Here is a 15,180-nt window from a genome sequence, read left to right on the forward strand (position 1 = left end):
GTTCCCTACCATAATAACTTGAGATGATACCCCACAAGATAACCTAGTCGAGATGGTTCTCATAGGGTGCAGAAGAGATTGTGATCCCCCACAGGCTAACCTAATGGAGATGGTCCTCACAGGATGCAGAAGAGCTTGTTCCCTGGATGATTCTATGTCTAGTCAAGTTGACCAACAGTAACTGTCACCATGTATAATGACTAATTACATAGCTTCCATATGAATGGTTTCAAAAATTTGTTCCCTAAAAGCAAGCATTGTCTATGCAGACATATATGCTGTCTACTGTGGTGTAGGCATAGATGTAGTGGGCAGTTGTCCAAGCTTTGACCTGGAAATACCACCCCCTTTGAGGCTTCGGTAACTGTCACACCTACAAGGTGGAGCACAGAGAGGACCCCTGAAGACCCGAGATCCAGATGGGGGAGCTCTCTTGGTTCCTGGACCTTGGACGCTGGAGGTAGACTGAGCAGAGTTCTCCAGAGAACACCGCTAGACTGCAACACACCTTTCCCAGACCCTGCAACCTACCCCTTCACTTGTAAGTTACTCCACAAAATAAACCTTAATAATTTCACCAATACATAGATGTCCTCTAATAAGCACTTTCTATGTTTAAATTTGCTGAATGAAAATGAAAACAAAAAGCTTCAAAAAAAGACAAAGTAGATATTCCCAGTCTATCATTTCATCAAAAGAAGAGTGAATTCTATTGAAATTCAATGCTTCTTACAGACTCCATAAGCAAGGAAGCAGGAACACAGATCACTGTGGCGAATCCTGCTACAATTTTGTTTAAAATGGAACCACTGTTTTTGTTCATATCATAGATGTTATGTTTCAATCGCTGTATTTCTCCATTCTTTCCTCAGCTTTCTTCTTAAATCCATCTTCAAGCAAAGCCTTCTGATTCTAAAACAGTGAACATGAGAGAGAAGTAAATAGTGTAAAATCCCAACTTTGTACGAGTTATAGTTTCAAACCTTTAGTGTAGCCCTACATGATTTCCCTTACCATGACAATGATCCGCTGAGTTAGGCCTACGTATTGTGAGGAAGGATAGTTGACATTTCACTGATGTTGACTCATCATGTCTGTTTGGGCTGTAGTGCTAGCAGAGGTGTGAAGACATTGCTACACTCATGCCCACTGAAATGACACTGGTCGAGGTGTGCAGAGCTCAAACCACTGAGATGGTTTAGCAACCATATCATGCTAACAGCAGCAACCTATCAGTTGTTTTAGAAATCTGTTACCATTTTGCTTGCAGCTGGGCAGTGAGAGAACCACTCCAATGCCATGAGCTGCTCCAAGCAGCTTGTCTACCCTGGGGACAGCTACAGAATCTGCAGAAGCTGCTGATTCCCTGTGCTTTTCAGTATGGACATTTCTTTCAGCTTTATGTCTGCATAGATCGTCCTGCAATGGGTGTGTGTGTGTGTGTGTGTGTGTGTGTGTGTGTGTGTGTGTGAGTTGCCTGATAATCTGAGCCTGGATAATCCAGACCCATTGCTGGCCTCATTAAATGGCCTCTTTGGGGATTTTCTTTAGTGAGTCCTCATGAGTTCCTTTTTAAATATCCTGAATCAGTAAATCAAACTATTACAGTCATTAAAACCCTAGAGGAGCAACTGAAAGCCTGAGGGGAGAGGGACCTCCTTAGCAACAATACATTTTGGTGGTGTTTCCTCCCATGACCTGGCTACAAACTCTGTCCCGCTACCCAGGGTATGAGGAACACCAGGGGGATGAGGAGCCCCACCTGCAGCTGCTTCTCCAGCATTCTTTCATGGTCTTTGATGAGCTGCTCTCTCTCCTGCTCCACCTTCGTTCTCAGTTGCTCTAGGTTTTCCTTGTGACTTCTCTCCTGAGCCTCCATCAGCTGCTGCTGCTCCTTCTGCTTCTGTCTTAGCAGCTCCTGTTCCTTCTCAGCCGCCTCCTTCTGGGCCCGCTCCTCTGTCCCAGGAAGATTCAGGGAGGGAAGAAAGGATGGAGATTCAGGATGGATGGGTAAGAAAGTGATGGAGATTCAGGATGGATGGGGAAGAAAGTGATGGACCAGGTAAAACTTCTACATTCCAGAGCCCAGAGAGCAATTCAAATATGAAAGGAAACCACGGACTCCACACTGGTCCACACCATGGAGAGAGTGTTTCTGGGGTGATGGAGGAGACCCTGCCCATCTGGCTGAAGCATAGACCAGACTTCCTGTTGCTCTCAGAGTGAGCATCCACAGGATAGAAAGCTGCTAAACTGGGGATGGGCTACTGGGGTTTCTATCAGGAAGCCTTGTGAGAATCTGACCCCTCCAGAAAGCCAAGAGACATGCTCCTGTACCTGCAATGGCCTTCTCCCCAGCAGTGAGGGCTGTATCTGCCTGCAGGATGGAACTCTCGATGGTGGCCTGTGACTGCAGATAGCTCTGGAAGACTTCACTTGCCTGCAGGGCCAAGAAGGAGCACAGAACCTCGATAAGTCCTAGGAGAATACCTGTGCAGGTGAACACAATCTCCACTGTGCCTCACTGTTAAAATGCTGTGGAGAAGCCTGCAGCCTGCCCATGTTCTTCAGTGGCACTAGATACTTCCTGACCCACGGCTCCCCCAGTCATCCTCGCTAGCGCCACCTGCCTCCACCTGCTCCCAGATCCAGCCTGTCCACATCATGTGCAGATGTGCTCGCTGCCACCTATGATGCTTTCAAATAGTGCATCCCAGTGTAAAATGCTGCATAGTTGTGTGGGCTTCACTTCCTTCTGCTCTTGCTGGATGTGTTCATGGGCAAGTCACTTCACCTGCTGGGACCTCGTGGTTCAGATGTGTAAACTGTCCACAATAATGGTGGGCATCGCCCAAAGCATTTTAGATAACTCAAGAAAGGTCTAAGGAAAGAACTCACCACTGTGTCATTGGCAAAAAACCAAGTAATATGTTTGTTGTGTTGTTACATTTATTAGCTTCCCATAGGTAGACCATCCTGATAGACTCATAAAATTATTACTCAGAATTTATATGTGAATATTTCCAAGAAATAACAGTAAATAGACACCATTTTGAGCCAAGCATGGTCCTGGTGATGGGCTTGAGAATAAAGCATTTGACTGGTGTCGCTAAGGCCTGGCTTTGGTCACCAATTCCAATATGAAGCTACTCCATGCTATCCTCATGGTTTTTTGGTTTGTTTTTTTTTATTTCTCTTAAGCAGTACTGTGTGCTCATGGTTTATGACACCACCTTTCCTCTGCTGTGAGCATAGGTGCTCCCTGCTCCTCACCTCCACCCCTTCTCCATGCTCCCTTCTCCTCACCTTTACTCCTTTCCTGGGCACCTGCCAATAGTCATGTTCAATCTTTTCCCTCATCCCCATGTAGAGCCTATGTCCTCCAGGAACAGAAAACTTTGAAATATTTTCCACCAAAGCCTTTGAAAGTCTATTCAGTTCTTCCTGGCAGTATTTATCTGATGCTTCTTCATTCTTCAACAGGAAAATCCTTTGCTTCTCATCTATTAATTCCTACAAGGGAAATGTACAGAAATCTGATGTGTTGAAGGAATAGAAGAGATAAAATTTCAAGAAACTTTGTAGAAGACTGAACCCCATTCCCAGGAGAAAGTATTCTAGTGTAAGAAGACAAGTCACTGTGAAATGATAGATCCTGATTAGGATGCTAAGAAATCTGTGCAAGACCACAGTGAATGTTCTTGAAGTTCCTAGCCCTCAAGACCTTCTGTAAAAGGATGGTTCTGCATCCCACAATCTCTGGTTACTTGTGAGTGTCACATCCTGTAATCTGTCTTCAATGACACAATGATATAACAAGGCACAACAGATGAACAGTGGCCTGCAGTTGGACTCTAGTGAGAAACTGTTTCATAGGAACCAAAAAATATAGCTCTTCAGGGATGAATTATCGGTGTTCTGGGCAGGTTCGCAAGCCACAAACATTAACTGGGTGGAGGATTTAGTACACTATATATTCATTATTCCAGCCATTAGAGATTTCTGGATAAAAAGCACCTGGAGTTTGGGGAGAAGACATGCAGTCTTTCACAACTCTATTCGTTATGAACACAGAATGCTTATCTTTGAATGAGACATGTACCCATGGTTGATGAAAGTGCACCAGAGCTACAGCCTTGAAGGGATCTCAGAGTCATGACAGTTAAGGACACAAACATTACCAGCAGCTTGTTCTGGAATTGCTGGTTTTCATCCTTGAAGGAGTGCTCCAGGAAGAGAGCAATGGCTTCCTTCTCACAGGCCGTGTGCACACCCAGCAGCTCCTGGAGCGTGTCTGTGGGGAGCCTCAGTCGCTGGGCCATCTGCTCACTGTAGTGGTCAGCTGCCTTCTGCACAGCAGCTGAGTTCTCACGCTGGGCCAGAGTTGTCACCGCATCATCCAGACAAGGCACAGCTCCGCTGTTGATGGCATCCACGTAGGTCGTCACCAGAGTCCCCAGTCCTTCACGAACCAGGAGTTTTAGGGGATAAATATGAAGTTATAAGTGAATGGGATCCAAGATTTTATGACTCCATTTCTGAATCTCTCACAGCTACACATGCACACACACACACACACACACACACACACACACACACACACATCCTTCAGCAAGCCAGCAATTTCTTTTTTGTATTGTCCCTTTGTTTTTGTGGTTTTCTAGTTCACAATGTTAAAAATTAATATCAATCTTCACCTAATAAATTCAGCTATGAAAGACATAATTATGCATTTAAATCTTTAAAGGAAAATAGATTATATCAACAAGGAAAACAGATTGCATAACAAGGAGAATATATCATATTATTTCTTAAAAGTATGGACTTGCATGTTTTAAACACTGGTATTTATGTTGACACTATTTAAATTTCCAAATTACATTTCACATTGTCATTCTAAAGAATAATTAATATACAAGACATCTCCTATGAAAATAGAATATATCAGCTTTAGTGCTTTAAGCACTGATTTTATAGTCGATTAAGTACCTTTTCACTAGAGACTTTATTATCAGTTGTGAATTTTATATAGGTACGTTATAGCAATAGATACTAGTGATGAAGTCTGCATTTCTAAAGAAGGATTTGTAATCTACAATTAATCATAAAATATATAGATTGTTCAGAGTAGAGACACAAGCACATTATCATTGTATAGACAATTTTTAAAAACATACACATGCTAATAAGTTCAGCATATACTGCTCTATACAGAAGTGTGTTTAAAAAAAGAAAAACACTCACGATTCCCAGTAACCTTAATTCCCTCTCTGAGGGTCTTGATCTTTGCATAGGTGAAGATGTAAGAAACAAAAGCCCTTGTTTGTTCCTGGAACTTAGGCTCCAGTTGGTCTTCTGAGATAGTCTCAATTTTTCGTAACAGTTCTGTGTCATTCGTTGGCCGGTCAAAGACAAAACACTTCCGTTTAGGAAAGAAATGTCTGATGCACTCCCTGGACAAATTGGATGCATGGACTCTAGGATTGTTGCCTAGTGTTGGGGAAACAGAAAGCAATGGGAATAGTCTTAGAGCAGAAAGCAAATGATGGAGCTCTTGTCTATGTGGAGAGTTCTGCACTCACGGGTCTCTTTACCATAAGCATGCAACACTTCTTTGCATGTCAAAAGTATAGCAAGTTTGTACTGGTAGAAGTCTGGTGAAATATTTCAGGAGACACTTGACTCCACTGGAAGAGCGTATGGCTGAAATCCACAACCTGAACATGGCATCAGGTAGTGGTGTGTCCTGTTGACTGAACGGCAAAAGGCTTAATGTGATTTCTGGCCCAATCATTCCTTTGTAATAAAGGAACTGTGGGACCTAAGAATGATGCCGTGGTTACTCAAGGAAAACTACTTTGATGCTGAAAGAATTTGTTTTTTGTGAATTCCAAATAAGCACATCAAAAATAAAAGTGTTCTTCATAGCTGGGGAGGGAAGGTGGGACTATGAACATATGGAGGATATATAAGTGTAGAGATCTGATGTGCACATTCAGACAGTACTTCAGGAAACTGCCATATTGGCTATTTTCTCCCTTTCTCTCATGTGGATATGTGTGGTGTACGTATGCATGTTTGCCTGTGTCTGGGCATATGTGGGTGAGAGTACACATGCATGTGTCTGCATGGGGAAGCCAGATGTTGTCTCTAGGAGTCCTCTTCAGCCAGTCTCCACCTTTTCAATGAGGCAGGGTTTCTCATTTCAAACTGGAACTGTCCAGTACAGCCAGTCTGGCTCGCCAGCATGCTCCAGCGCTATCCTGTGGTGTCTTCAGCCTGTGCACTGGATTGGAGGTGGACTATCATACCCACCCAGTGTGGGGAGCCCATTTTCAAGTTCCTAGTGGCTTTACCCAGCAGGTCTGCATAGAGAGGATGATTGGACCATGGGCCTGAGTGCAGGTGTTTGAGATGGTCTGCACTTGGCTGTGCTGGGGAAAGGTCTTTCGCTCCACCCCTTAGCATTTCCATAAATACCCTAGGGCAGAGACAGTCAGGGCTGGTTGGAATAGGTTCCAGGCCCTCTCAAGGCTATCCTGTATTTTCTGTTTATTTCCACACTCTAAATCCTTATATCTAATATTTCCTACTATTCTCACTCAAGAAAACTCTAAGGAGCTGTGGGGTTGGGAGTAGCCTTCACACCACCCTACATTTATGTAAGCTCTGGAGATTGTACCTCCAGTCCTCACACTTGGGTGACACATGCTTTAAGCACCAAGTTGTAGATGTAACCATCTTGTTAAATAAGAAACACAACCAATTGCAGAGTTAAAGGCCAAGAGGTCAGAGCAATAGCTGAGAGCTGAAAACCTTACCCTTCACTGCTTCTGCTGCCTTTCCTCTCCACAAAAGAGTTACTTCTGTGTGTTTTTCTTTTTATAGACTTTCTGTTCTGCTTTCTCATTGGTTGTAAACCCAGCCACAATGACTTCCTCGTCACTGCCTGTTTGTACAGACCTCCAGGTCTTCTATGGTTGGTGTTGAGATTAAACGCATGTGTCGCCATGCTGGCTGTATCCTAGAACACACAGAGATCCGCCTAGCTCTGCCTCCCAAGTGCTGGGATTAAAGGCGTGCACCACAACCACCCAGCTTCTACTATGCCTTGCTCTGACCCCAAGGCAACTTTATTAACATACAAATAAAATCACATTTTACAAATATAGTATCACCACATCTCCCCAGCTCATGCACTAGGAATTTTTATTGAATCCATTTTGACTGTTCATTTCATGAAAATTAACAATATGAGATGATAAATGTGCCATCTGCTTCACTGGAGTAACCACCTTAGTACCTACATGTGTTCTACCTCATCCAGTTACAACATTCAAGTAGAACAATAAATGTTTTCTGAAAATTGCATACAGTACTGTCAACCTTTTTATCAAAAATTATGGAAGAGGATCTTGATGAGTTTGAAGCTCCCATGGTCTCTATAGGGCATTCCAGGCAAGCAAAATCTACACTGTGAGATCTTGTCTCAAAAAAATCAAAAAGTAAATCAAACAAACAAATAAACCAAATTTGTATAAAACAAAGGAAGGAAGGAAGGAAGGAAGGAAGGAAGGAAGGAAGGAAGGAAGGAAGAAGGAAGGAAGGAAGGAAGGAAGGAAGGAAGGAAAGAAAGAAAAAAAGAAGGAAGGAAGGAAAGAAAGAAAGGAAGGAAGAAAGAAAGAAAAGAAAAGAGAAAAGAAAAAGAGGAAAGGAAAGCTGGGTTGTAGCATACACCTTTAACCCCAGTAAATGGGAGGCTAAGTCGGGAGAAACTGAATTCCAGGCTAGCCTAGACTGGGCTACATAGTGAATACCAGGCTGGCTAGGGGCTATATTGTGATATATTGTTTAAAAATAAACAATAATAGAAGAGTATAATGAAAGGTTTCTAGCCAGTGTGGTGAGCATGGCTCTGGCAAGCCTTTCCCTTCCCCCATTCCCTCTGCCTTGCTAAAGAACCTCAGATTACATCCTCAAAGCTACCCACCAAGGTCTATTCCCTATTTTGGCCATTTCTTCCTCCTGATAGACCAACTACCAAGGTCCAGCTATCAATGTATTGAAGCCCAACAATCAAAAGCCCCCTTTGGCTCACCTAATTAACATGCCCAATTAAAATTAAACACCTCATCCTAATATGAGGTTTCCCCTTTAACTTTTGTAAACTGTCATTTGTCTATGGGCCAGGTCTGTCTCCCCTCTATCCAGAAGTATTGAGGTTTGGGGAGGTCCAGCCCCTCAAAAGGCCCCTCCCAGGGTCCGAGAAGAATCTACAACCAGCTGATAATCTAATCATTGTTGGTATTAAGTGACTCTTTGCACACAAAATTCTTTAGTCCATACACTTTGGTCTTCTGAGTCAGTTCTCTCTCTGCACAGCTTCTTTTCTGCTCTCTCACTTAGCTCCTTTCTTGCCTGATTCTCTCTACACCTTTCTGCTATTCTCTCTATGTGCTATCTTAATTCCTTCATCTTAGTTCTGCCCCATCTTTGTCTTTCTCATCTGTCTAGTTCGTTCCCATCTAGCTCCTCAACCATCTCCTTCTTCCTCATCTTGTTCTTCCCCATCTGGCTCTTCCTCATCTTCCATTTTGTGGTGATACTATACTTGTAAATTGTGATTTGATTTGTATGTTAATAAAGTTGCCTTGGGGTCAGAGCAAGCCATAGCAGAAACTGGGCAGTGGTGGTACACGCCTTTAATCCCAGCACTTGGGAGGCAGAGCTAGGCAGATCTCTGTGTGTTCAAGGACACAGCCAGCATGGCAGACACACGCCTTTGATCTTAATACCAACCATGGAAGACCTGGAGGTCTGTACAAACAGGCAGTGACGAGGAGGTCATGTGGCTGGGTTTACAACCAATGAGAAAGCAGAACAGAAAGTCTATATGAAAGACAGGACACACAGAAGTAGGTCTCTTGTGGAGAGGAAAGACAGCAACAGCAGTGAAGGGTAAGGTTTTCAGCTCTCAGCTATTGCTCTGACCTCTTGGCTATAAACTCTGTATTTGTCTCTGCATTTCTTATTTAACAAGACAGTTACATCTACATTTGGTGCCCAACGTGGCAAGAATTCATTAAAAAACCGCTAGCCTTGGCAGTGGGTCCAGCTTCCCGCCTGTGCGGGCCCGGCTCCCTAGTTCGGGCCTAACCAGGGCCAAGCTCAGCTTAGGACTCAGGCCCAACTGACCTTAGCTACAAGTGGTTACCGCTGTAGCTGGAGTTACTTGCTTAAAAAGCCAGTGCTATGAATAACTCAGGCCTGCAGGAACTACCACTAATTGCAGTAGCTACACGCAACTACAGATAGGCTGCTTTTGGCTGAAACGCCAGCGCACGTGGTCGGTCAGAGCTTAAGGAAGCCAGAGCCCAACTCAGCTCAAGTGGGAACACATGGTTAGATTCAAGCTTTTAGCCAGAACGTGGCTACGCTTTCTTGTTTTCTTTCTTTCTTTCTCTCTCTCTCTCTCTCTCTCTCTCTCTCTCTCTCTCTCTCTGGATTCCCACCTTGGACACTAGGTAGTTGTGTTGAAATTCCCTCGGATTTCTACTGTTCTACACAGAATTGGTAAGTCAATTATATCAGATATTTTAAAGGAAACTATTTAAAAGAGATTTTTTTCCACATTAAAAAAATGTGTTTTATGCGTACATTGGAAGAAAATTCGGCTTTCTTTGAAATTTTAGGCAGTCTGAAAATGGAACAACTATATCAGAAGTTTAATGTTGATCGAATTATGTACATTATTATTCTTCTTATCCTTATTTTACAATTTAAAAAGATAATCAATTTAAGTGCCAGGATAAAAATTTTAGAAAAACTTGTTAAACCTGTTAAAATGAATTATAGAGAAATTCAGATTCAGACAGAAGAAATTAACAGTGAAATTGTTTCAGGATTGGATTATAAGGTTACTGAAAGAAAGCCTGTTTTCACACAATCACCCTTAATTTATCCGGTAACCATACAACAGCCACCTGGCCAAGTGAATACACAAAATATTTGGACTCCAGTTGAAATGTTAGAATTACAAAGGTTTAAGGAGGCAATAGTATCTTATGGCATGCATTCCCCATATGTAAGGCAAATGTTAAACTCCTGGTCAACTTATAATAGGATTATACCACAGGACTGTCGGAGCTGGTACAGGCTGTTCTGGAACCTGGACAACAGCTCCAGTGGCAAATGTGGTTCAAAGAGGAAGCTAAAAACATAGCAAAACAAAGTAGGGATAAAGGTATACAAGTCTGCCAGGATCAGCTTGTTAGAGAAGGCCAATATGCTGCAGTACACACACAATGTTTATATGATATCCAAACTCAAATTCTAAGTCCAATGGAAGCCTTGAATGCATGGGACAAAGTTGAGGAACCAGGAAAGAAAACTGAGTCATTTACAAAGGTTATACAGGGCCCAAAAGAATCTTTCACAGATTTCTTACAAAGACTGATTTCAGCAGTAAAGAGAATGCTCCCAAATTCAGAAGCTAGCCAGATAATAATTGAATCTTTGGATTTTGAGAACGCAAATGCAGCATACAAGAGAATAATCAGGCCGTTAAAGGCAAGATCTGCACCCTTGGAAGATTGGATTAGAGAGACGGTTAATGGTGAGGCTCATGATCATGATAATATGTGGGTGGGAGAAACAATTTCAAGAGGTTTGAGGAATGTCAGATGTTTTGGACATGGAAGACAAGGACATTTGAAAAGGGAGTGTAAACAGGGCACTAGAAACAATGTTTCTTCAAGGAACAATGGCAACAGAATGCCCCTTCCTTCTGGAGTATGTAGAAGGTGTGGTAAGGGAAGACACTGGACCAATGAATGTAGATCAACAAGGGACAGACAAGGTAATACTTTGCCTCAGTCTTCAGAAAAATCCCAGAGGGGCCTCAGGCAGGCCCCTACAGTGAATCCAGTTCAGACATTTCCTGCAATCGTAGAGGAGACCCCTACTCAGAGCAGTTAAATAACCAAATGCCTATTGGAATAAACCAGGCTACTCAGAGTAATAGAACAACTGAGACAGAGAGAACAGAAAATTCAGGAGAAACCATAAAGAAAAAACTTTGGCAAACTTCTACAAATGAAGAAAGACCAAAATTAACAATAAAAATAAATGGTGTTTTGTTGTCTGGTCTGGTAGACACAGGTGCTGATGTGACTATAATTGCACCAGAATTTTGGCATCCATCTTGGCCTCTTCAGGAGGTAAATGTTCAACTGTTAGGAACTGGAACATTATCTCAAGTGAAACAGAGTGCAAGATGGCTCAAATGTATAGGCCCAGAAGGACAGAGAGGAAAATTAAAACCATATGTAGCTAACATAGCTATGAACCTGTGGGGTTGAGACCTGTTACAACAATGGAATACTCAGATTAACATCCATCCAACCTCAGAAATAAATCATAAACTAACACATTTCTGAGAGAAACATTAGAAGGTATTATTCTATTGAGTGGTCACCAGCCATCTATATTATACAAGAACAGGGCACAAAAACTGATGATCTTCCAAAGACACCAACAACTCTACCTTTAAAATGGTTGACAGACAAGCCTGAATGGGTTCATAAATGGCCTTTAAAAACAGAGAAACTCCAGGCTTTAGAAGAGCTGGTAGAAGAACAGTTAAATGCTCAGCATATTGAAGAATCTACTAGCCCATGGAATTCTCCTGTATTTGTTATTAAAAAGAAATCTGGTAAATGGAGAATGGTAACAGACCCTAGAGCAAATAACAAAGTAATTCAGTCAATGGGCTCTATACTATCTGGAATTCCTTTGCCTACTCTGTTACCTAAAGGATGGCCTCTCATAGTTATTGATTTTAAAGACTGTTTCTTTTCAATACCCTTACAAGAAAAAGACAGAGAAAGATTTGCTTTCACGGTGCCTACTTACAATAATTCTCAATCGGTTAAAAGATTTCAATGGAGAGTCTTCCCACAGGGAATGTTGAATAGTCCAACCCTGTGCCAATATTTTGTACAACAGCCCTTGGAAGTGATACATAAAAAATTTCCTAAATCTATAATTTATCATTATATAGATGATAATTTACTAGCTGACTCAAATGCAGATACTTTAGAAAGAATGTTTGAAGAAGTAAAGAAAATATTGCCTTGCTGGGGATTACAAATTGCTCCTGAAAAGATACAAAGAAGAGATTCTGTTAATTATTTAGGATTAAAATAGAGCTACAAAAAATTAGACCTCAAAAGGTGCAAATTAGGAGAGATAGACTACAGACTCTTAATGACTTTCAAAGATTATTTGGAGACATTTTTCATCTATGAACTATTGTTGGGGTAAAAAATGATGAACTGAATAATTTGTTCAAAACCTTAGAAGATGACGAGGACTTAAATAGTCCAAGAGAATTATCACCTGAAGCTGAGAAAGAATTGGCCTTGGTAGAAAAGAAAGTACATGAAGCACACGTGGATTGTATTGATCCAAAGCTGGATTGCATTTTGGTTATTTTACCTCCTAGGCATTCTCCTACAGGAATATTAATGCAGAGAGAAGATATTATATTGGAATGGACATTTTTTTACCAAATAAACCAAATAAAAAATTAAAAACTTATGTGGAAAAAATCTCTGACTTAATTTTGAAAGGAAACTTGAGACTTCGTCAATTAGCAGGAATAGACCCAGCAGAAATTGTTGTACCTTTAACTAAAGAGGACATTGAAAAATTATGGACAGAAAGTGAACCTTGGCAAAGAGCTTGCAGTAATTTTTTGGGAGAAATTAACAGCAAATAGCCCAAAAGCAATAGAATTGATCTTATAAAGAGAGCTGATTGGATCTTGCCTCGAATTGTACGTGAAAAACCCATATCTGGAGTTTGGACATTTTATACAGATGCCAACAAACAAGGAAAGGCAGGTTACAAATCAGAAAACTTAAGTAAAGTGGTTCAAAGTCCTTATAATTCGATTCAAAAATCAGAATTGTATGCTATTCTATTGGTATTCATGGATTTTTCAGAACCTCTCAACATATTTACTGACTCTCAGTATGCTCAAAGAGTGGTATTACATATTGAGACTGCAGAATTTATCCCTGATGCTTCAGAATTAACTTCACTATTTATTCAATTACAAGATACAATCGGGGAAAGGAGTCATCCTTTATATATAACTCACATCTAATCCCATACTGGTCTGCCAGGCCCTCTAGCACAAGGTAATGATGAGATTGATAAATTATTGATAGAAAATGTGCTGGAGGCCTCAGAATTTCATAAAAAAAATCATGTCAATAGTAAAGATTTAAAAAAGGATTTTTCCATAACCCGGCAACAAGCCAAGGAAATTTTAAAGAAATGTCCTACTTGTTCCTTCTACAATCAGACACCATTACCAGCAGGATGTAACCTGAAGGGTACTCAGAGGAATGAAATCTGGCAGATGGATGTGTTTCACTTTGAGGAATTTGGAAAAATGAAATATGTACACCATACTTTTGATACTTATTCAGGATTTCAATGGGCGACTGCTTTGAGTTCTGAAAAAGCTGATTCTGTAATCACTCATTTGCTAGAAGTTATGGCCATTATGGGTATACCTGTACAAATTAAAACTGACAAGTCTCCAGCATATGTCTCTATTAAAATGAAACAATTTTTTGCTTATTATAATTTAAAGCATATTACAGGTATATCACATACAGGGCAAGCAGTTATAGAAAGATCCAACAGAACTCTAAAGGACATGATAAGTAAACAGAAATAGGTAACAAAAAACCCCCAAAATAGACTGTACAATGCTCTATTAACTTTGAATTTTCTCAATGCTAATGAGAAAGGAACAACAGCTGCAGAGAGACATTGGGTAATAATAATAATAAAAAACTACAGAATTAAATCAGCCTATATACTTCAAGGATGTGCTGACCTCAGAATGGAAACCAGGATATGTGTTACGTTGGGGACAAGGTTTTGCTTTTGTTTCTGCAGGAGAAGATAAGCTGTGGGTACCATCAAAATTGATAAAGGTTCGATTTGAACAAGAGAGACCTCTTAATTAGAGGAGGTGATAGTTCATCAACCAACATGACCATCCAGTTTAAACTCACTTATACCATTAATACATGCCTTTTCATTTAATCAGATATAACTTGCCAAAAGGGAACTTCCCCAAAATTAGTCTTGGGGAAGGGTATTGTTTTGTCTTTTAGGAGAATGAAGGCTAAGGAATCTGAAGAACACTGGACAAATGAGACAACTGAAGAAAAAAGGACAGATCATCTGTCCCAGGAAAAAGAGTAAAATGGCCTGTTGGTATATCATCTACAAAATTTCATAAATCTTCCTAAATGTTTGTTTCTGCTCTTCTCTAAAAACTTAAAATAAACCCTGAACTTTGGCATTATGGATAACAAAGAATATAGTTACCTTTCCTAGAATTTGACAATTAACCCAAAATTTTTCTTTTCAGAATAAAGATACCTTCGCCCATACCCAGCAGGAAGCAATTTTAAGAATATGACGCCCACATTCCCAAAGGGGTGGTATGGAACGGGTGTTTTTTTTGTCTTTTTATGGGTTTTGGGTCTGGGATAGTTTTCATTGTTTAGGAGGGTTGGTTACAAGTTGTTGTTAAGGGTTAGGAAAAGGGCTAGGCAAAGGAGATTAGATTTAAGGTGCTTGTTTAAAAAAAAAGAGAAAAAATGAAAAAGACAACTAGTTTTAAATACTTTACATTGGATTGGATTGTTTAATATTGTATACAAATTATATATATACATATACATATAATGTTGAGATTGTTAGAATATGCCATACACATATTTCTAATCTTGCTCGAGATATTGTACTTATACCATTCATTTAACAATGTAATACAATTTGCTAATCCTTGAATGTTATTATTACCAACTATTAGGATATATAGAAATGAAAGTTAGTAGTTAGACATTACAATTGAACTTGTAGTCACATTAGGTGTGTTTTCAAGATCGAACAGATATAATTTAGATAGATCACTCATCTTCAAACCCTTCAGAGATCTACAGAATATGGCATTTAAAATGTTAGGAATTTTTCTTTTTTGCTATGACTATGAGACATGTCGGCTCCTGGCAGTACCAATCTACTTCAGAGAAAATATGGTCATTGAAGAAACTGCATATGGAGTTAACTTTCATTGTGGCAAAAGTT

At 40.5% G+C, this 15,180-nt stretch overlaps 1 pseudogene across 1 annotated transcript in view; it reads right to left on the bottom strand.

The window, feature by feature from the left end:
• Positions 1-540: 540 nt before the first annotated feature.
• Positions 541-15,180, bottom strand: part of LOC118576355 — a 28,531-nt pseudogene continuing 13,891 nt past the window's right edge. The window contains exons 6-11 of the transcript XR_004943936.1: positions 5,245-5,490; positions 4,182-4,462; positions 3,307-3,513; positions 2,338-2,440; positions 1,763-1,956; positions 541-912 (exon numbers count right to left, since the gene is read on the bottom strand). The product of XR_004943936.1 is annotated as a guanylate-binding protein 6-like (transcript). The remainder of the gene's footprint in view (positions 913-1,762; positions 1,957-2,337; positions 2,441-3,306; positions 3,514-4,181; positions 4,463-5,244; positions 5,491-15,180) is intronic.

The sequence above is a fragment of the Onychomys torridus genome, unplaced genomic scaffold (assembly GCF_903995425.1).
Source record: "Onychomys torridus unplaced genomic scaffold, mOncTor1.1, whole genome shotgun sequence".
Classification (NCBI taxonomy): domain Eukaryota; kingdom Metazoa; phylum Chordata; class Mammalia; order Rodentia; family Cricetidae; genus Onychomys; species Onychomys torridus.